This window comes from Stenella coeruleoalba (assembly GCF_951394435.1).
Source record: "Stenella coeruleoalba genome assembly, chromosome: 5".
NCBI classification, from domain to species: domain Eukaryota; kingdom Metazoa; phylum Chordata; class Mammalia; order Artiodactyla; family Delphinidae; genus Stenella; species Stenella coeruleoalba.
In genome coordinates this window covers 103,382,957-103,405,345 of record NC_137150.1, presented here as the reverse complement: position 1 = coordinate 103,405,345, position 22,389 = coordinate 103,382,957, and the positions used below count along the sequence as shown (strand labels likewise).

General features: G+C 33.5%; 1 long non-coding RNA gene across 1 annotated transcript in view; it reads right to left on the bottom strand.

Annotated features, from left to right (window-relative positions):
• Positions 1–22,389, bottom strand: part of LOC307186790 — a 232,128-nt gene that overhangs the window by 74,159 nt on the left and 135,580 nt on the right. Inside the window, exon 4 of the long non-coding RNA XR_013828466.1 lies at positions 1,575–1,681. This is a non-coding gene — a long non-coding RNA (uncharacterized lncRNA). The remainder of the gene's footprint in view (positions 1–1,574; positions 1,682–22,389) is intronic.

The window sequence follows — 22,389 nt, the reverse complement described above, 5'->3', positions numbered from 1 at the left end:
ACTACAGAAATTTTAAGTATAAACTCATTTAAATTAGTGAAACAAAGTCATAGGCTACTGTAGATATTGAAGGGCTCAATTACAACTTAATTTTAAACTTTGCAGTGTAGTTTTGACTTCTTAATAATCCAATAGTTCATCGCTTGAATGTACCATATGAATGTTTCCAATAATTTGTTTTTCTGTCACTAATTTCATTGGGTATGTGGCAATATTGTGAAATGTTGTGCACGCTATCATTTAAAAGTTAATACGGACTCTTAATCTGTATTTTTATGATATGAGTGTTTTCGCAAATAGCTTAAAACATGTTTTAAATGTTGAGCAATACAGAAAGCCAAGAAGTCACATATTTGTCTAACTATTCATTTTGAAATATACATGTTTAGTTCTAAAACTCTATTGTGTTTTATGGTTATGAAGTCTTTAAATCTACAATGTTCTTCATGCAGCAAAGTGTTAATTGTTCATATACATAGGATAAATGCCATGTGTGATGGTCAAGCCACTTACTCAGCAATCAGGATAATGAAAACAGATATTGAAAACTTTATGCTTAATGAACAGAGTACTTTTTAACATTTCCTTAGATAAAACTAAATACTAAAAATGTTAAAGATCAAAATTACTAAAATTTTCCATATTAAATTTATGTCATTAACTAAAGATAATTTAAAAGACTTTTACCACATATTTTATAACTAAACTTACACTGTTCTTATATTCAGTTGATTCCTATGTAGGATTACTTATTTTACTATTCTTGTGCTGTTGCAAAATCATGAAGATATTTTTCCTTTTATTAAGAAGTTTGAATAAGTTATGATTGTGTTTATATTTTAAAGGGAAACAGTTAAGGAGAATGCTGTGTATAAGAAGTGAAGTAAATTTTGCAAAAGATGATTAATCTGTGGTTAAAAAAATTCAATTTAATTTTTAAACTTTACAAAAGGATGATAATCATTTTATAATGTACTATTGTAAGGAATTCTTTCTTCTGCCTGACCCCACAATCAGTGAAAAGAAAACCATGCCTGGGAATATTAAAGAAGCATTTAAATAAATGAATAAAGAATGTAGCCTTTCCTCAGTTTTTTTTAAAGCAATGTAAATTTTTTTCATATACGTTGTGTGTGTGTGTGTGTGTGTGTGTGTGTGTGTGTGTATTTTAAAACATTACCTTCACCTTGAAGTAAAATGTGTACATTTAGTAACATAATTTTTGACTAATAATGAACACTATATTAATTCATATAATTGCTACCCTATATCCAACTGCATAGGATATTGACGTTGCAGTAAGAATATGTTCTTCCTGACAATTCATGGTAAAAAAAATTTAAACATATATAGGAAAGGTATGAAGAAATGAAGGAAAGTAGGAGACAGAGAAGTCAGAGGGTCAGAGGATAAGACGGGTAAGAGAGGCTGGTGCGGGGGAGAAACAGATGTGGTTGAGAGGTGGGGAGGTGGGGGGCTGACATATATAAAGGGGAGGAGAGAGAAAGGAAACTTGTGCCTCACCAATATGAACATGCATGACTTTGCAATTCTATATTCACTAGTATACTTACAGAGAAATTCCAAGTTTTGTCAGTGATGCATTTCAGCTAATTCACAATTCCATCTAAGACTTCTCTTAAGCTTGTTCTAAGGTATTTTGTTTCATCACAGGGAAAGCCTGTTGTTGAAAATAAACTTTATGAGAAAATGAGCTTTTCAAAGCTCTATTAATACATTTCTATGGAGAAAAAATTACAAACTTAATGATAGACAGTAAAGAGTTTGAAAAAGCTACGCAAATGATGAATCATCATATTTCTTAAGCCATGTATTATTTTTAAGTGTGTAATAGAGAAAATTAAGGGAAGTACTAGTTTATAGAAGAGAAAGTAGAAAATGATTTCAAACACTTTATTCTACAAAAGTATGTTTCTACAATTACATATATATATATATCCTATATATTATATATCCTATATACATATATATTTTTTAAACATTTACATATAATTTGGAAGCTGAGAAATGATCAGCAGATGAGACAAGTCACTGAAAATGGGAGCATGCTGAGACCTTCAGTCACACTGATTCTTAAATGAAATTCTTTATTATTTAATTCTATATACTGTGCTACCATTTTGTCCAGTTATGAAAGTGCTGCTCCCTTTTGACACCTTCATTTTACTTCCTCTCTCTACCACACAATTTAATCCCTGTGGATTCCCCTTTTGTATCTCTTATGTCTGTTGCTTCAGTTCCATTTCACTCCCTTTTGTCTGACCACTGCTGCAGGCTCAAAATCTCCTCTCCCTCTCTCCACTGTTTACCTGAACATTCCACCCTGCATACAGCTGTCACATTAATTATCCTAATGTTCAGATTCGGTTGTGTCATACTCATGCTCAAAACCTTTCCCATCTCCCTAATGCCTTCTAAAACTGTTCCCACTCCTCAAGCAAGTAGTCAAAGCTCTTCAAAACCCACACCAAATATCATTTTCAAACTTATTCTTACTCTGTTCTCTTACACAAACCCAACATTCTTACAGAAGAGGACTGCTATTCCATGGTTCTGTCAGTACCATGAATATGTTCCAAATCTGACCATTTCGTTCTACTTGAAGTGCATCTCTCCTTACTTTCAAATGTGACTTCTCTCATGACATCTGCTCAGATCTCATCTGAAAGCAGTGCCTCTGAAACTTTTTGCCTCTTATGATAAACAAGTCTGTACTTTATGTAATACATGCATAATTAAATTGTCTTTTAATTCCCAAGAGTGCATAATAAATTTACTTCCCATACTAATGTTAAATTAATATTGAATCAATTGAATACACAGGAATAAGGAGAGATATCAATTGTTTTTAACTTAATAACAACCATGAAAAATGTACTTATAATGTTAAAAGAGTTAGGCTATCAAGAGAAAATGTGTTTTTTTTTTTCTTTTTTAAAAACAGCTATATTGCCTTTAGTGACAAAAATCAGTATATCTTTTAAATCAACTGGTCACTTTCAATAATGAATGTAATTTGTTACATTGAGGGGTTTATTTCCAAGCTAATATTTTAAAAAATCAGAAATTGAAAAATATTCCTTAGTTATGCCTGCACTGAAAATGTAAATGCTGATAAATGTGCTATAAGCTAGTCTTTGTGATATGTCTTTAAAATTAGTTTTCTTCATGTAGTCCTTCCATAAAGAAATAATACTTCTATTTTGATATATTATAGGATATGACATTTCTTACAATAGTATAACAAATTGATACAACATCTTAATAAATTTATAAAAACTATAATTTATGACACTATGGGAAGTAGCATAGTATGAGATGAGAAGGTTAATTATCATTAAACTTTTCATAGAGAAAATACTATAGGCATCCTGGAAAAGAAAAAAGTTTATTTTTTAATGAATACTTTGATATAATTCTTTATTTCACCCGGCTGAAAGCCTGCCATTTCTTAGTCCTTTATTCAAGATATTAGCATATAAATAAAAATCCTCAAAATTGTTATAAGGTTGACATTTTTAAAGGCTTTCATTCATTCTTTCCATGTTGAAATTAAGTAATTGTTGATGTATTTTAGAATGAAGTTATAGAATTTTTAAAAGCTTTTTCTTCTTTCTCAAATTCAGAGATGAATGGTCATTTAAAGGGGATTTTATAGTATTTATTATATTTATGGTTAAGTGAGATATAAAAACTGTAGTGCCAATTTGCATATTTGATGTTTTCTTTTTTAAAATTTTCTCTTTCATTCTGATGAATACAACAGAAATCTTGAAGATAATCTCAAAACTTAATCCCATCTAAATTTACCCTAGAGTGGTACATATTTATTTTCCTTAGTGTTTCTGATACTGTAGCAATGATTAATATACAAATAGCAGGAATGAACTATGTAGTTTCCCTTATTCTTTGAAAGAGTATTTACAGATTTACCAACATCTTGGAGAAAATGGCTAAAATCTTATAGGACTCAAATTTCCCATCTACATTATCAGCAAGTGTGGGAGAGTCACTGAAAATTGACTATTTTTAATTATTTCAATTATTTTAAATAGTATCAGGAATGCAAAATAGCAGGGCTGCATTGTTTGCTTTAACACTTGAGGTATCTTTTGTGAGGTCTCTCCAAATTCCTACATCATGATGTGAAAATATTTTTGTACTAAGTTATGTGGTCCTATACAAAACTAACTTGAATTTTAACATGACTGTCATATATTATGGAATAGCCCACTAATTTTCAATATTTAACAGACTGCTATAAAAATGTGAGAGAAAGCACAGAATAACTTTACTCATTTCATTTTAACATTTTACATGAAAATTATAATAACATTTAATAAAATGCTCAAAATGTTTAATTTTCCAAAATTAGTCTTAGGTTTCTGAAAGCTTTAAAAAATAAAGAAATTTATTACTTATTTTGCAAGTAGAATAGTATGGTGATCAAATTCTATAACATTCTAAGTCTCATCTGCTGGAGATGTTTCATCTGTTCCCACATAACAACAACAGAAATTGTGCACTTAGTTTTTGTTGTATAGCAAAGAAAAAGACAAAGTATATTTTTGAACTTGAATTTTTAGATCATAATAGCATCTTGTCTCCTTGGTGTTTTTTTTCATTTTGCCAACTGGGTGACTTGTTGAAGGGAATAAAGAGAGAAGGCTTCATACAGGGGAAGCCACCAATATCATTGGCAAGTGAACCTCACGACAGTACAGGCAAACGCAAAATGAGCTTTCACGCAGGGCTCTGTCAGTGTCATTCAGCTTTGCCTGAATGGATAACCCTCCATGATTTATCTTCCATTCATCAAGTCAATGCCTGGTATCTTTTCAGTTGTGATGGATAAGACCTTACTAAATTGACTGCTGCCCGCTGAGCATTGTGAAGCCTGAGAACTGAACAGGAAGGGGATCCAACCATATTTCATTCATATAGTAAGTCAGCCATTCTCCATAGATCTAAGGGCTGAGAATTATAAAGAGCCTTGCTTCAGCTGGTCCATTGGTCTGGACCAGAGAGTGGTCAAGGATCAACCTAGTTTCTTAGATTTGAAAGTAGAGTAAGAATAGGGGATATTAGTAGCTCCCGTAACCAGCCAACTGGAAAATAGGAACCAATTTATTAGGAAGGATCTACTATTCCTTCAGGCCTTATTCTAGATGATAGATATTTAACTAAATCCTTTCAAACATCATACTTATTTTATCATGAAAAATAACTATACCATTGCCCATATTTTACTGGAAAAAAATGTTAAGCTCCATTACAGCAGTGAGCCTAATTGACTTATTCAGTTATATATGCCTCAACTCCTAGGATAGAAAAATACCTAGCTCGATAAATGTCTATGGATAGATGGAAATGTGACAGTAATGGAGTTATGGAGAGAGGGAGGAAGGACGGACAGAAAGAAGGAAGAAAGGAAAGAAACCTAAATTCATGAATTGGATTTAGGATTTGAAGTGTAGATATATATTTCTAAGCACTGTGGTTTTTTTCTTCCTTTAATAAAAATCAACCTGAAAACTTTCTGAAATACTTGTTTGAATGTGGGGAGAGCAAACACAATGCATTTACTTAAATCTCATTCACAGATATTGCATCTTTTGGTCCCCTAGAAAATTGTTTTTCTTTTTCCTCTCATTTTTAAAGACAGATGAATTGTTTTAGTCCAAAAGTAAGGATTTATATAATTTCTTTCTTTTCTGCAGAATTATTTTTCAGGTACAGTTCCTCCATTAGTGTTCTGAACTTCAGGTATCCTTTAAACAAGAAAATTATCAAGTGCCTTAAGTTCATGAAGTCATGACTTCAAAATGCCAGTGTACACACTTAAAATCACCACCACAGCATAAACACATTCAGAGATATGGACACTGAAAATGAAGAATACCTGCACAAAATAAGGACTATTATAATTATGCAGTACCAAAAGCAAAGAAATAAATAACAAAACAAACACAAATAAATACAAACATAAAACAAATAATAAAACATTTTATATCCTAATGCTGTGGACATTAAGACCCTTATGATTACCTATCTTGTCCATTCACAAAAAGTTACATGAAAAGTTAGTTCCACAGTAAAAATGCTATTCCCTTTATTTTTGTTTCTGCTTTTAAAATATGATGAACATATTTTTGAAACTATTACATCAATAGCATATGGAAAAAGATACTAAAGGATCATTAATCCTTCTGAAATATGTTAATGAGGGCTATTTATAGGTATAATGGATATATTTATACACACACAAAAAAAGGGATGAAATATGTATCTCTTTTATATTTTCAAAAAGGAGCAATCTATAAACCATTTTACAAATTTATATGCTCTTTGTTTGAAGAGTTAACTAAGCTTCTATGCCTGGGGGTTGAAGGCAGGCAGGCCCTCCACAAGAACATACCCTATCATACTGTGAGAAACATTATGCAAGAGAAAATAAATCACTGCAGAAAAGGGGGATGGGGAAGAGAGTGAGAAGTAAGTGATAACCTTGTTGGTGTGTTTTTCAATTTTCCTGGCTAAGCTGTTCCCCTAGTTACATTTGCTTTGAATTTTCACTTTTTGTTTACCAAATGGAACATACTTTCTTTAGGAAGCAAAGTAAACAAAAATACCCGCCTCTGATAGTGTAAGGCAGAGACAACATTCCAAAATGGATAGGTCAAATGTATAAGGAATGTCTATAGATACACACACAGGCACACACACACACAATGCCAATGTAAATTAAACCTGTTGATCTTCACAGCCTCCTTTTCTAGAGTTTGATATAAAACTTATTCAAGAGCTAATGATAAAATTGTAGATTTTTTTCATTCTTTGGTTCTTCTCCTCTGACTTGATCTATAACCATTTCTGTCTCTTAATCAGCTGTACCAGAGAAGGGGCAAAGGATAATATAAAGAGATGAACTAGAGTCAGCTTTTGTTATGTGTGCAAAAGAATTGACTAGGAGAGGACTTCCCTGGTGGCACAGTGGTTAAGAATCCGCCTGCCAATGCAGGGGACATGGGTTTGAGCTCTGGTCTGGGAAGATCCCACATGCCACAGAGCAACTAAGCCCGTGCGCCACAGCTACTAAACCTGTACTCTAGAGTCCCTGAGCCACAGCTACTGAGCTTGCGTGCCTAGAGCCCGTGCTCCGCAATGAAGAGTAGCCCCCGCTCACTGCAACTAGAGAAAGCCCACGTGCAGCAATGAAGACCCAATGCAGCCAAAAATAAATAAATAAGTGATTTTAAAAAAAGAATTGACTAGGAGGACTTTAACAACATAGCTTAAAAAAGGTTCTGAAATTGTCCTAATATTATATAACATGTGTTTCTCTTCTCTGTTCTATTATTAAAGGAGATTGTTAATGGTGAACCAATTTGATTTTATTAAATTCTCATTATAGGGCATGAAGGTATTTTTTACTACCCTTTGGTATGGAAAGAGGAATTGGTGGTCTTAAGTGTTTATGTTATCCCTTAACAGAATAAAAATGCTCACACCCACCATGCCCTATCACATGCATCAAAGCTCACAGATAGGTTCAACTTTTATTCCATAATCCATAAATATTTATTTAGTGTTTTCTAAGTCTCAGACGTTGTTCTAGGGAATTGGGATACATCATTGAACAATATACAAATAACATTCACATCCTAGAGCTTATATTCTGGGTGGAGGAGGGGACACAAATTACAGTAAGTATTAAAATTATGATTATTATCAACCAAGAATTGGAAAGGCAGGGTACTTCAATGCTTTTTGATCATTTATTCACGGGTACACTCTTTAACAAATCCTCAGGGCTTTCTACTTTTTTAAACAAAATAATTTGTTTGGTGGCCTTCAACACTTAAGCAATCAGAAAGTCCAAGTTCACAATGTCTCAAGGTTATCAAGTAAATAAAAATGACACTGGACCAAGACAAAGGAGTTCTAGTTTTTAGCCAGAACTTCACTATCATCCCTCTGTCTGAACTTCACGGAGTCACACACATCTCCCAAACTTCACTGAAAAAATGAATGAGAATTGGTATCATCTGCCCCATTACTAGAAAGTACTGTTAGTATCAAATGATAGAATGTCTAAGGAAGTACTTTTGAAAGGATAAAAAAACTATGCACCTTGCCCAGCATCTTAACACAACATCAGGCATTCAGCAGATACTCTACCATATCTGTTGAGTGAATGAATAAATGAGTGAAAGAAAACAAATGTTTAGCACTATTTATACCATTCCTTGATGAACTGTTTTGTGAATGTTTCATCTTTCAATTCAAGCTTATTTTTTAAAATTAAAAAAATGTTAAGTTCACCCTCTAAGGCTTCACAGAGAGCATTTTTTCACAGATTTCAAATTCACCTAAGTGCTTTTAATGAAGGAGTTTTGTTGAAATAAACAAATAAAAGCCCTGTGTATTAATGATAATGAGCATATTGCTTATTAAATTATGATGGTCCCATCAGGTGCTCCTTAAGTGCTGTTAGTTCTGCAAAGAGACTTAATTTGTATATTTTAGAGTTAGCGTAATATCCTGCCATGTGACACATTCAGAACAAATGAGTACTTAACTCACAGCTGCTGAAGGATTAAGAAGTAACAAAATTTTTATGAAGTTTTATACAAATTAAATTTTTCTTCACTTACTGTGGTTTTAGTTTATATCCACAAATTGTTATTTCTCCTCCATGCTTAATATTTTTCCTTTGGTCTGATAGACAGAAGAAGTTTTTAAGAAGTAAATATTGAAAAGCAATTCATTTCTCTGACCAAATCTCCAAATATCAAAGACCTGGCAACAGGGGGTAGAAAATGGAAGATGGAAAAACCAGACTTGGTTGCACTGTCACTTGGCTTCAGCCTAAATCTGTTACGTGATCAACCATGCATGTGAACAAAAGAGACATCCTCAGAAGAGAGGAGGGATTTCTGATGGAAATCACAGGGGAAAAAGAATATAGTTTGGAAAAAAACAAGAAGATAGGTGTCAGGGCCTTGTGGGTTTTGCTAAACGGGTAGACGCCCCCATGCTCTTTGCAATTCTTTTCTTCTTAATCTCCATCCTCTTTTTCTGAATGCACTAGGCCCAATCTAAGAATCTCTTATAAAGGAAAGTTTCGTATATTTTTGATGTCTGTGGGAAAGAAGTGCCCCCAGGGAGGTTTTATTTAGGAATGCACTTTGGAAGCATTTTCTGAGGGGAAAAAGTTTTAAGGGAAAGACTTTGTCATTAATTATTTAACCTGAAATTCTGGGGCTGCATACTGGAGGTTTTTCTCATCTACCACAGTATTATGCACTTCTACACAAATCGGCTATCCAACTCTCCAACCGGCCAAAGGGCAAGGCATCTTCTAATGAAATATCATTGGTATGAGTGGTATCAGATTGCTCTTTTGCCTTTAGCTACTCTTGTGAAGGAAACAGGGAAATATATTTACCAATAAAAACATGAAAAATAAACAGATGAGTCAATATGAAATTGAATCAAAAACATTATAACATCAATGCTCAATTTATGTTTACTGTAAGAAAAACCTAAGACAAAAATGTGAAAAAATGAAATATCACAGCTCACCCAGAAAGGAGAACATTTGTTTACTGGGTACCATAGTCAGTGTTTAACCTACTTACAGTTGAAAAAACAGAATTAACTCTCTGAAATTTTGTGAATTAACAAGATACCTAATGTCTCTCAAAAATTTCTCACCCAACAAATACACTCAGGACTGAAGTACTGACTTAACTCATTTGCATCATGAACTAAATGGAATTATAGGTTTTGAGAATCTTAATATTTAAAATTCAATCATCAGAGCAAAGTTTTTCCTTCTTTCCTGTTTCTCTTACATTCCCAATGAACACATTTTACGCCGTCATGGTCATTAAGCCTCAGGTAAGTAGCCGAAAACATGGAAAATTTGAAATAGAATACTTAAAATTCATTTAATCTAACAACCAATTTAGAGCTGCTGTTAACAGTTTATATATTTAATGTGTTGGGTGAATTAGAAGAATGTCAGAATGTCTAAACTAAATGTCTAAACCCTTTTGTGTGCAGTAAGGAATGGAAGTGAGGGAATAGAAAAAAGAAAAGGAAAGGAAATACTTTTTACTGTTTTATTGAAACATCTATACAGGCACAAAGAGTTCTTTTGCTCTGTGAAGCACTCTAAGTACACAGCTGTATTGCAAAATAATTTCTCTTTTAATATATTAAGAATAAACAGAAAAAAACAAAAACAACCAAACCAAACACATACAAAAAACCTCAAAAGCTTTTTAGAAAACATTAGGGTTCAACATGATTTATCATACTTCAATTTTTTGAGTTGTACTACTGAAAAAAGGCATTGAGAACCTATTTACTTCTTGCCTCAAATTAGAACACAGTAACTACCAGGACAAAAAAAGAGAATTAATTATATCTGAATTAGCCTAACTGTTGACTTCCCAGTAATGCCCATCTTAATTTATAAATTTTAATAAAGTTTTTCCTGATACACGTCATAACATCAATATAACGATCATTATTAATGCTAGTACCCCAATGCAAAATCTTTAACAACAGCTTCCCAATATGAATTTTAATATGAATATTTTCTTTCATTTTTCTAATAAGACTGTCTTCAATTTTCAAGATATACTAAATTAAGTTGGCATGTCACTTATCATAATAAAAACAATATTTGACAGTGTCTTGAGGAAAAGAAAATTTAATGAATGTCATTAAAAACAAAAGAACAAGTAATCTTTCTTTGTTAGAGGTTACTACAAGTCAAGCACTATCCTGGTAGCTTTTTATACATGATTTCATTTTATCAAAAGAAGAACCTCAAAAGTAGACACTACTCTCCTATGTTACTGAGGAGTAAATTAGCCTTCATCCCAATGTTTATCTCTAGATCTACCAGTTCTGAATAACCATTTTTTTATTTCCACTGAATGCCTTCAAGATTTTCCATTGATTCCATTGCTATTTATATCGGAAATCCTGCCACTTGATCCTATTAACTCTTTACTAATAATGATGATAATGGTGATGATAAAATAATAAGGACTAACATATTGAGTATATACTTTGTGCCAATTACTATCCCAAGCACTTTGTTATACACATATAGGATAACTTGAGTTTTCTCCTCTAACAGAACTAGAAGAGACAACTAGAATTTTTATTGGTCCTTTTATAATTCGAATAAATAAAATTCTCAATATTATAGTGAAAAAAGATGGAATTACTCAATTTCATATGGTTTATTCTAATATACACTACGTTTAAGTTTTATTTGACTTAATAATGGTAACATTTAAGCACATAATAGGCAAATATATATCCATGTACATTTTATAACCATGAAAGTTATTCAGGCAGGAATTTTATTGACCAATAAAATTTTTGTGTGTATGTTATAATTTTGTTTCATGAGATATTTTAAAATGTGCCCATTTTATTGGCTTTTAATCAGACTGTATATACTGCTTATTAATATAACTTTTATTCAACAGACTAATCATCCTTTCACAGTCCTTTCACAATGTGATCAATGCATTTTTACATTTTTATTGATCTCATGTTTACAAAATCTCCCCATTACTTAGAAGCAAGATATCTGTAAATTATGCTGGCTATAAGCTGACAGTTGTATATTTTGTCACTAAATAGTTGCCCAGAGTCAAAGGAGAAACCCAAATAGCTTACCAATGAGAATTACCTTGCTGTTCTGATATGTTGATAGTATTTGGGAAATACTCTCGCACTCTTTAGGCACTAATATCTTTGACAATAAGGATAGTAAAGAAATGAGTGCTGACTAATTTTTTTCAATCATATTTATTTTATCAGTACATTCATTATTAGGGATAAAAATAGAACACTTTCTTGTTTTCCATCAGAATCGTTTTTCCTAAATTATTTAACAATATATGTTACTGTTTTACCCTACAGCTAACACTAAAAAGACTGCTAATTCTATCAAAGAGTGATTCCAATTTTATAATTAAAAAACAAGTCATAAGTGATTGAGTCAACATCTCTTAATGGTTTTTGAAGTAATTAGATTTAATCATCAGAGCAAAAACATTTAATAGCAAAAACTTGTTTCCTAAGAAAACTTAATCTACAGCAGACAAATGTTTTAAAATATTTTTAGCATATGCCCTATAAGGTTCAAAAGACAGCCTTTTCTATCATCAATCATTCTCTTTGCTAATAATAAGCCAGTCCTAACCATAGATCAGATTTGCTGCTCTCACATTTAAAGTTTCAGGTTCTCCTCCTGCACTGATTACAGTATTGCCATACAGAAAGAAGAGGTCTTCGAAGGAAAAACACAAGGATCCATTAATCATGAATCATTACGTTTTGTCAGTTGGCAAAGGAATACTTTGCTCATTTATCCTTTGAATGAAATTAGCTCTGGCTCAGGCCTTTGTAGAAGGAAATTCTAAATTGTCTTGGCATCTTCCTATAGCAGTTTGTGTATGTGCCATAAAATGGCAGATGGGGTTTATTAATGGCAGATGAGTTTAGTTTGCAAGGTTTTTCCCTTTTTCCTATTTGATCATTTTAATATTGAAGCTCAGAAAAGACTCATACATTATTGTTGTATATATATTTTATCTTATTAAGGAGTGATGAAAGAGAAAACTGGTAATGTCTGTGCCACCAAATGTAAGCAAGCTCTGTATTCTCTGTGCCGTGGAGGAAATGGACACATGTGTCCTTAGGTTTAGGTATCCAGACACAACAAAATAATCAAAGTTGTTGAAAATATTTACAACACGTATGTGAAATGATCATTTACTTGTAAACAGCACCAGTCACTTAATAGAGTAATATAAAGATTATAGTCATATAGATTAATGTTTAACATACTTATGAGTAAGTTTTGAAAAACAATGTTTCCTTGTGAATAATTTCTACATTTTTACTGCCTTAACTTAGTCATCCTAAATGGGGGAAAATGTGTAAGTTTTCAATATGAAACACTGAAAACTAAACTACATGACTGAAATAATAGAATATCTTATGGGTGTAATAATCAATGGTTGAGTCTCATATCACTGTCTGACAATGTGGTAGACACTTAGGCAGACACATGGACTCTTTTAACCATGAGTGCATGGCTGGCAGCAATCTGTAATTTGGAATATGAGGTGCAATATACCCCCTCAAATGCTTCCTTAATTTCACAGATCTGACACAGGTGCTGGAGAAAAAAATGCATGTAAAAATGTTTTATATTCTATAAAGAACTATAGACCTATGTGAAAACTGTTACTCAGCCTAAAACCAGCAGATATAAGGGTTCTACAAATTGTTAATAAAAATGTTTTATGCTGAGTGTCCATATGTTAGACTTGGTGGGAGTTAATACTGAAAATTTTTATTTCCGTGATTTAAAACATGGTTTGACTTGCTTTTGGAGAAGATTTACATATGTTTAGGATAGTATGTTGCATACTTGAAAATAATTCAGAACAGACAAAAAATGAAATAGTATTTTTACTAAAATAACTCCTAATCAAAGACAATCTGTAACTAAATACATTTCCCTAATATGCAAGTATAACTTCACCACAATTTGTGCTTATCGGAAAGGATAAAACAAATCTTTTCTCAATGCAACTTGAAATAGGAATCAATGCCTATGACAGGGTGCTATTTTGGTGTTTAAAAAAAAAGCACTTTAATTTTTTGTAACTTTATAATAACATCAACCAGACACTTGTATCAATGGTCTCCTTAATTCATTACACATTTTTTTATCAAGTGTGTACTTAGTAATATTTTTATTTTAATAAAATGGAAATAGCTAGGCTCAAATTTGGTAGCAGCCTTGAACAATAAAAAGTGACAGATAAATATGAGTTAAAGTGTTAAAATAAATTCAAGTAAAACTCTGTTAGTATTATTCAAGATCCATAAATAGCTACTCATTTCCCATGATGGCACACAGAAAGGCATTTAACAGTTTAAACCACACTCCAAATAGATACAAGGTGCTTTTACATTTTTTTTCTGGCCACACTAATGTTGGATTCAGAATCAATATTGCTGTCAAATGCTTGCTTTATACAAGCATTCCAATACCTGCAGAAGAATAAGACAGTTTATGCCTGTGGAGGATATAGTTCCGCCATTAGGGAAGTTTTTGCTTCTGTTTCATAAATCACTACTGAATCATAACATAATTCTGCACCTAACAGACCTATGAAGTATGTGTTCTGATTCTTGTCACCATTAAATATATTCCCAAAATACTAATCCATGTGTGTAAAGGATGCTGCATATCTCCACATCAAGCACAAAAGGTCAGGATCCAGCCATTAGCTTTCTCCAGATTGAAGATGGTGATGAAATGTGTATCTCATTTTGGCTGCCAAAAGATAATGGAATTCCCTGAAATCTCATTACCTGCAAATGTAATGATAGTCTTCTTAAAGTGGAATAGCAGGAAGGGAAGTGCAGTGTTGCTGAAAAAACTGGTATCAAAACAGACATCTATGAACATTACTGTTTTAAGTCAATATTTCATATAGAGAATAAGTTTCTCTTGTATTTGGGACCTGTTTTTTTAGGATTGCACAAATGGTAGAATTATTTTCCTCTCCTTGTTGAAGGTTTAACACATATATATATATATGTACACTTCTTTTTTTCCTGATGACTTCCTTTCCCCCTCTTTGTTAATAACATAACTCTGATTTCCAATCTTCCCTCTTCTCCTATTCCACAAGGTCTTGGGATGCTGGATCCCACTCCTTAGAAACTGAGAGGTGAAATCCAATCAATAAGAAGATATATACATGGTTATATACATACAGTCCCAGTCAGGCCAGTAACATTGAGGCCCAGAATTTTTGCTAGTAACAAATATATACTTATTTAATAATAACAAATATATACTTATTATATGCCAGGCTCTGTTCTAAGTGTTTTTTATTCACTCAGGTTTCTAATCCTCATGATAATCCTATGAGATAGTGGAAAAATGGCATCTTCCTCCCACTGGAAGTTGAAATCTGACAGGCTGTAAGCCTGATACTTCCTGGCGGCCAGAGGAAGAATATCTGACTAAGAGTTGTACCCACACAGAGGAAAGCTAACCTGAACAATGAAAGGACAGCCTGTTTTGATGATATTGTGTGATCTCCTGGATCCAAATGTGACAGAAGCCAGCAATTAAAAAGCAGTGTCTTTGGTATTACACAGAACAATTTTGTGTTTCAAATGGTGCAATGATATGAAACTCAATACCTATTATTAGCATTACTCAACAAATTATTGAAAACTAAGCACTATTTTTCCCAGTGATACTTGCAATATAATGAGGATCAAAATGTTAAATTAAAAGAATGAATCTAAAGCCAGCAGAATTCCCTGCCTGAGCAGGATTTTATGGCAGAAACAATGTCTCCTTGAGGACTTCAAATCATACCAGATTCACACTGAACAAACTTGTATTTGGCACCTATTCTAGGAAAATTACTACAGAAAAGAGAGGTTGCAAAGTCAAAAAACTACAAAGGCCATGCTGCTGTGCACTGAGTCAATCAGAACAAATTTTGAAAGTTCAATTAAGAGATCAAGGGAGACAAAGTTTTCATGGTACTTTTTGAGTTTCTACAACAAATGTGACTGAAGTTTGGACATTCAAATATAAAATGGACTGTAGCAACTACAAGAAGCAGGAGATACATATATATATATATTCCTTCCTAAAATGTTTTCAAACATTATACTTTAAAAAAAAAAAAAGAAACTAAAATAGGAATTTTTTTGTTTGTTTGTTTGCTTTTTGTTTTTTGGGTTTTTTTTTGCGCGGTACACGGGCCTCTCACTGTTGTGGCCTCTCCCGTTGCGGAGCACAGGATCCGGACACGCAGGCTCAGCAGCCATGGCTCACGGGCCCAGCCACTCCATGGCATGTGGGATCTTCCTGGACTGGGGCATGAACCCGTGTCCCCTGCATCGGCAGGCAGACTCTCAACCACTGCGCCACCAGGGAAGCCCTAAAATAGGGATTTTTATGTAAAATATTCCAATTCTTAAATGTTCATTCAACTTATTAAGGTATTGAGTATCAGGTTGCAAAACAAAACAAAAGAAAACAAAACAAAACACACCAAATTTGCGCAGCATGCAGGTTGCCCCAATTATAACCTTTGTAGTAAAGGACATAAACACAATTAACACTGTAAATTACAAATTTTCAATTTAAAATGTGTCTTTTAAACTTTATCTGTTTATTTATTAAAATAACCCACTGGATAATTCTATCCAGTTTAGAGATGAGAAAACAAAAGTCCAAAGAAGTTAGGTTGTTTGGTAATGTAGTGAAAGACAGAAGAGTTTAAACTCATGTTCAAATATTCTAACCCAAATTGACTTAGAAATCGATTTGAAAATTCACGTATTATCACTTGGCAAGAGTGCTCCCAGAGATCTCTGCCTCCATGCTAAGAACCAGCTCCACCCAATGGCCAGCAAGTTCCATTGCTGGACGCCCCATGTCAAACAACTAACATGACAGGAACACACCACCACCCATTAGCAGAGAGGCTGCCTACAATCATACTAAGTTCACAGATACCCCAAAACACACTACCGGACGTGGCCTTGCCCACCAGAACGACAAGGTCCAGCCCCACCCACCAGAATACAGGCACCAGTCCCCTCCACCAGGAAGCCTACACAAGCCACTGAACCAATCTCACCAAAAACAACAGGAACTGCAAACCTGCAGCCTGTGAAAAGGAGACCCCAAACACAGTAAGTTAAATAAAATGAGAAGACAGAGAATTATGCAGCAGCAGATGAAGGAGCAAGGTAAAACCCCACTAGACCAACCAAATGAAGAGGAAATGGGCAGTCTACCTGAAAAAGAATTCAGAGTAATGATAGTAAAGATGATCCAAAAACTTGGAAATAGAATGGAGAAAATACAAGAAAAGTATAACAAGGACCTAGAAGAACTAAAGAGCAAACAAACAATGATGAACAACACAATAAATGAAATTTAAAATTCTCTAGAAGGAATCAATAGCAGAATAACTGAGGCAGAAGAACGGATAAGTTACCTGGAAGATAAAAGAGTAGAAATAACTACCGCAGAGTAGAATAAAGAAAAAAAATGAAAAGAATTGAGGACAGACTCAGAGACATCTGGGACAACATTAAATGCATTACCATTCGAATTATAGGGGTCCCAAAAGAAGAAGAGGAAAAGAAAGGGACTGAGAAAATATTTGAAGAGATTATAGTTGAAAACTTCCCTAATATGGGAAAGGAAATAGTCAATAAACTCCAGGAAGCACAGAGGGTCCCATACCGGATAAAGGAGATCCAAGGAGAAACATGCCAAGAAACACATTAATCAAACTATCAAAAATTAAATACAAAGAAAAAATATTAAAAGCACCAAGATACAAACAACAAATAACATACAGGAGAATCCCCATAAGGTTAACAGCTGATCTTTCAGCAGAAACTCTGTAAGCCTAAAAGGAGTGGCAGGGCATATTTAAAGTGATGAAAGGGAAAATCTACAACCAAGATTACACTACCCAGCAAGGATCTCATTCAGATTCGATGAAGAAATTAAAACCTTTACAGACAATTAAAGCTAAGAGAATTCAGCACCACCAAACCAACTCTACAACAAATGCTAAAGGAACTTCTCTAGGTTGGAAACACAAGAGAAGGCAAAGACCCACAATAACAAAACATTAAGAAAATGGTAATAGGAACATACATATTGATAACTAGCTAAAATGTAAATGGATTAAATGCTCCAACCAAAAGACACAGACTGGATGAATGGATACAAAAACAAGACCCATATATATGGTGTCTACAAGAGACTTACTTCAGACCTAGGGACACTTAGACACTGAAAGTGAGAGTATGGAAAAAGATATTCTATGCAAATGGAAATCAAAAGAAAGTTGGAGTAGCAATTCTCGTATCAGACAAAATAGACTTTAAAATAAAGATTATTAAAAGAGACACAGAAGGACACTACATAATGATCAAGGGATCAATCTAAGAGAAGATATAACAATTGTAAATATTTATGCACCTAACATAGAAGCACCTCAATACATAAGGCAAATGCTAACAGCCATACATGGGGAAATCAACAGTAATGCAATCATAGTAGGGGATGCTAACACCCTACTTTCACCAATGGACAGATCATCCAAAATGAAAATAAATAAGGAAACACAACCTTTAAATGATACATTAAACAAGATGGACTTAATTGATATTTATAGGACATTCCATACAAAAACAACAGAATACACTTTCTTCTCAAGTGCTCATGGAACATTCTCCAGGATAGATCATACCTTGGGTCACAAATCCAGCCCTGGTAAAATTAAGAAAATTGAAATCATACCAAGTAGCTTTTCTGACCACAACGTTATGAGACTAGATGTCAATTACAGGAAAAAAATACGTAAAAAATACAAACACATGGAGGATAAACAATACACTACTAAATTACCAAAAGATCACTGAAGAAATCAAAGAGGAAATCAAAAAATACCTAAAAACAAATGACAATTAAAATATGATGACCCAAATTGTATGGGATGCAGCAAAAGCAGTTCTAAGAGGGAAGTTTATAGCAATACAATCTTACCTCAAGAAAAAGAAACATGTCAAATAAACAACCTAACCTTACACCTAAAGCAATTAGAGAAATAACAAAAAAAATCCCCAAAATTAGCATAAGGAAAGAAATCATAAAGATCAGATCAGAAGTAAATGAAAAAGAAATGAAGGAAACAATAGCAAAGATCAATAAAACTAAAAGCTGGTTATTTGAGAAGGTAAACAAAATTGATAAACTATTAGCCAGACTCATCAAGAATAAAAGGGAGAAGACGCAAATCAACAGAATTAGAAGTGAAAAAGGAGAAGTAACAACTGACACTGCAGAAATACAATGGATCATGAGAGAGTACTACAAGCAATATATGCCAATAAAATGGACAACCTAGAAGAAATGGATAAATTCTTAGAAAAGCACAATCTTCTGAGAATGAACCAGGAAGAAACAGAAAATATGAACAGACAAACCACAAGCACTGAAATTGAAAGTGTGGTTAAAAATCTTCCAACAAACAAAAGCCCAGGACCAGATGGCTTCACAGGCGAATTCTATCAAACATTTAGAGAAGAGCTAACACCTATCCTTCTCAAGCTCTTCCAAAATATAGCAGAGGGAGGAACACTCCCAAAAACATACTAGGAGGCCACCATCACCCAGATGCCAAAACCAAAGATGTCACATAGAAAGAAAACTACAGGCCAATATCACTGATGAACACAGATGCAAAAATCCTCAGCAAAATACTAGCAAACAGACTCCAACAGCACACTAAAAGGATCATACACCATGATCAAGTGGGGTTTATACCAGGAATGCAAGGATTCTTCAACATATGCAAATCAATCAGTGTGATAAACTATATTAACAAACTGAAGGAGAAAAACCATATGATCCTCTCAATAGATGCAGAAAAAGCTTTTGACAAAATTCAACACCCATCTGTGAATAAAACCCTCCAGAAAGTAGGCATAGAGGGAACTTATCTCAATATAAAATAAAGGCTATATATGACAAACCCACAGCCAACATCACTCTCAATGGCAAAAAACTGAAACCATTTCTTCTCAGATCAGGAACAAGACAAGTTTGTCCACTCTCACCACTATTATCCAACATACTTTTGGAGGTTTTAGCCACAGCTATCAGAGAAGAAAAAGAAATAAACGGAATCCAAATTGGAAAAGAAGAAGTAAAGCTGTTGCTTGTTGCAGATGATATGATACTATATATAAAGAATACTAAACATGCTACCAGAAAACTGCTAGAGGTAATCAGTGAATTTAGTTAAGTAACAGGATACAAAATTAATACACAGAAATCTCTTGCATTCCTATACACTAATGATGAAAAATCTGAAAGAGAAGTTAAGGAAACACTCCCATTTACCATTGCAACAAAAAGAATAAAATACCTAAGAATAAACCTACCTAAGGAGACAAAAGACCCGTATGTAGAAAACTATAAGATACTGCTAACAGAAATTAAAGATGATACAAACAGATGGAGAGATATACCATGCTCTTAGACTGGAAGAATCAACATTGTTAAAATGATTATAGTATCCAATGATTATAGTATAGTATACTATAGTATAGTATAGTATAGTATAAAATGATTATAGTATCCAATGATTATAGTACAGTATAGTATAGTATAGTATAGTAATCAACATTGTTAAAATGATTATAGTATCCAAACTACAGATTCAATGCAATCCCCATCAAACTACCAATGTCACTTCTCACAGAACAAAAAATTTCATAATTTGTATGGAAACACAAATGACCCCGAACAGTCAAAGCTATCTTGAGAAAGAAAAATGGAGCTGGAGGAATCAGGCTCCTGGACTTCAGACTATACTACAAAGCTACAGTAATTAAGACAGTATGGTACTGGCACAACAACAGAAGTATAGATCAATGGAACAGGATAGAAAGCCCAGAAATAAACCCACACACATATGGTCACCTTATCTTTGACAAAGGAGGCAAGAATATACAATGGAGAAAAGAGAGCCTTTTCATTATGTGGTGGTTGGAAAACTGGATAGCTACATGTAAAAGAATGAAATTAGAACACTCCCTAACACCATACACAAAAATAAAGTCAAAACAGATTAAAGACCTAAATGTAAGCCCAGACACTATAAAACTCTTAGAAGAAAACATAGGCAGAACATTCTATGACATAAATCACAGCAAGATCCTTTTTGACCTACCTCCTAGAGAAATGGAAATAAAAACAAAAATAAATAAATGGGACCTAATGAAACTTAAAAGCTTTTGCACAGCAAAGGAAAACATAAACAAGACAAAAAGATATCCCTCAGAATGGGAGAAAATATTTGCAAATGAAGCAACTGACAAAGGATTAATCTCCAAAATTTACAAGCAGCTCATGCAGCTCAATATCAAAAATCAAACAACCCAATCTAAAAATGAGCAGAAGACCTAAATATACAGCTCTCCAAAGAAGATATACAGATAGCCAACAAACACATGAAAGGATGCTCAACATCACTAATCATTAGAGAAATGCAAATCATAACTACAATGAGGTATCACCTCACACCACTCAGAAAGGCCATCATCAAAAAAATCTACAAACAATAAATGCTGGAGAGGGTGTGGAGAAAAGGGAACCTTCTTGCACTGTTGGTGGGAATGTAAATTGATACAGCCACTATGGAGAACAATATGGAGGTTCCTTAAAAAACTAAAGAGACAATTACCATATGACCCAGCCATCTCACTACTGGGCATATATCCTGAGAAAACCATAATTCCAAAAGAGACACGTACCACAATGTTTATTGCAACACTATTTACAATAGCCAGGGCATGGAAGCAACCTAAGTGTCCATCAACAGATGAATGGATAAAGAAGATGTGGCACATATGTACAATGGAATATTACTCAGCCATAAAAAGAAACAAAATTGTGTTATTTGTCGTGAGGTGGATGCACTTCAAGTGTGTCATACAGAGTGAAGTAAGTCAGAAAGAGAAAAACAAATACTGTATGTTAACACATATCCATGGAATCCAAAAAAAAAAAAAGGTTCCAATGAACCTAGGGCAGGACAGGAATATAAACACCCACGTAGAGAATGGACTTGAGGACACTGGGAAGGGGAAGGGGAAGCTGGGATGAAGTGAGAGCATAGCATTGACATATATAGACTACCAAATGTAAAATACATAGCTAGTGGGAAGCAGCTGCATAGCACAGGGAGGTCAGCTCGTTGCTTTGTTCCTATCTAGGAGGGTGCGATAGGGAAGGTGGGAGGGAGACGCAAGAGGGAGGTGATATGGGGATATATGTATATGTATAGCTGATTCACTTTGTTATATAGCAGAAACTAACACAACATTGTAAAGCAATTATACTCCAATAAAGATATTAAATAATAATAATAATAATAATACAATGAGTAGTAGTAGTTATGCAATGAGAAAGAGGAACAGTCTTTTAGAATCTTTCTTTTTAATCAATATAAAATCTTAAGCAATCACAATTAGGACCAGGCATAAAAATCAGGACAGATGTTAGAGAATCCTGAATGCTGAAATAAAGGATTTAGACTTGAATAGGTAGAAAACTGGCTTATACACTCCAAATTATCATATAATTCTTAAATGTTTGAATCTTTGGGATTTTTGATTATAGAATTAAGATAAAAGAGTCTCTTAATCTGTGATTTACGAGTTAATATGAACCACCTTAATTTT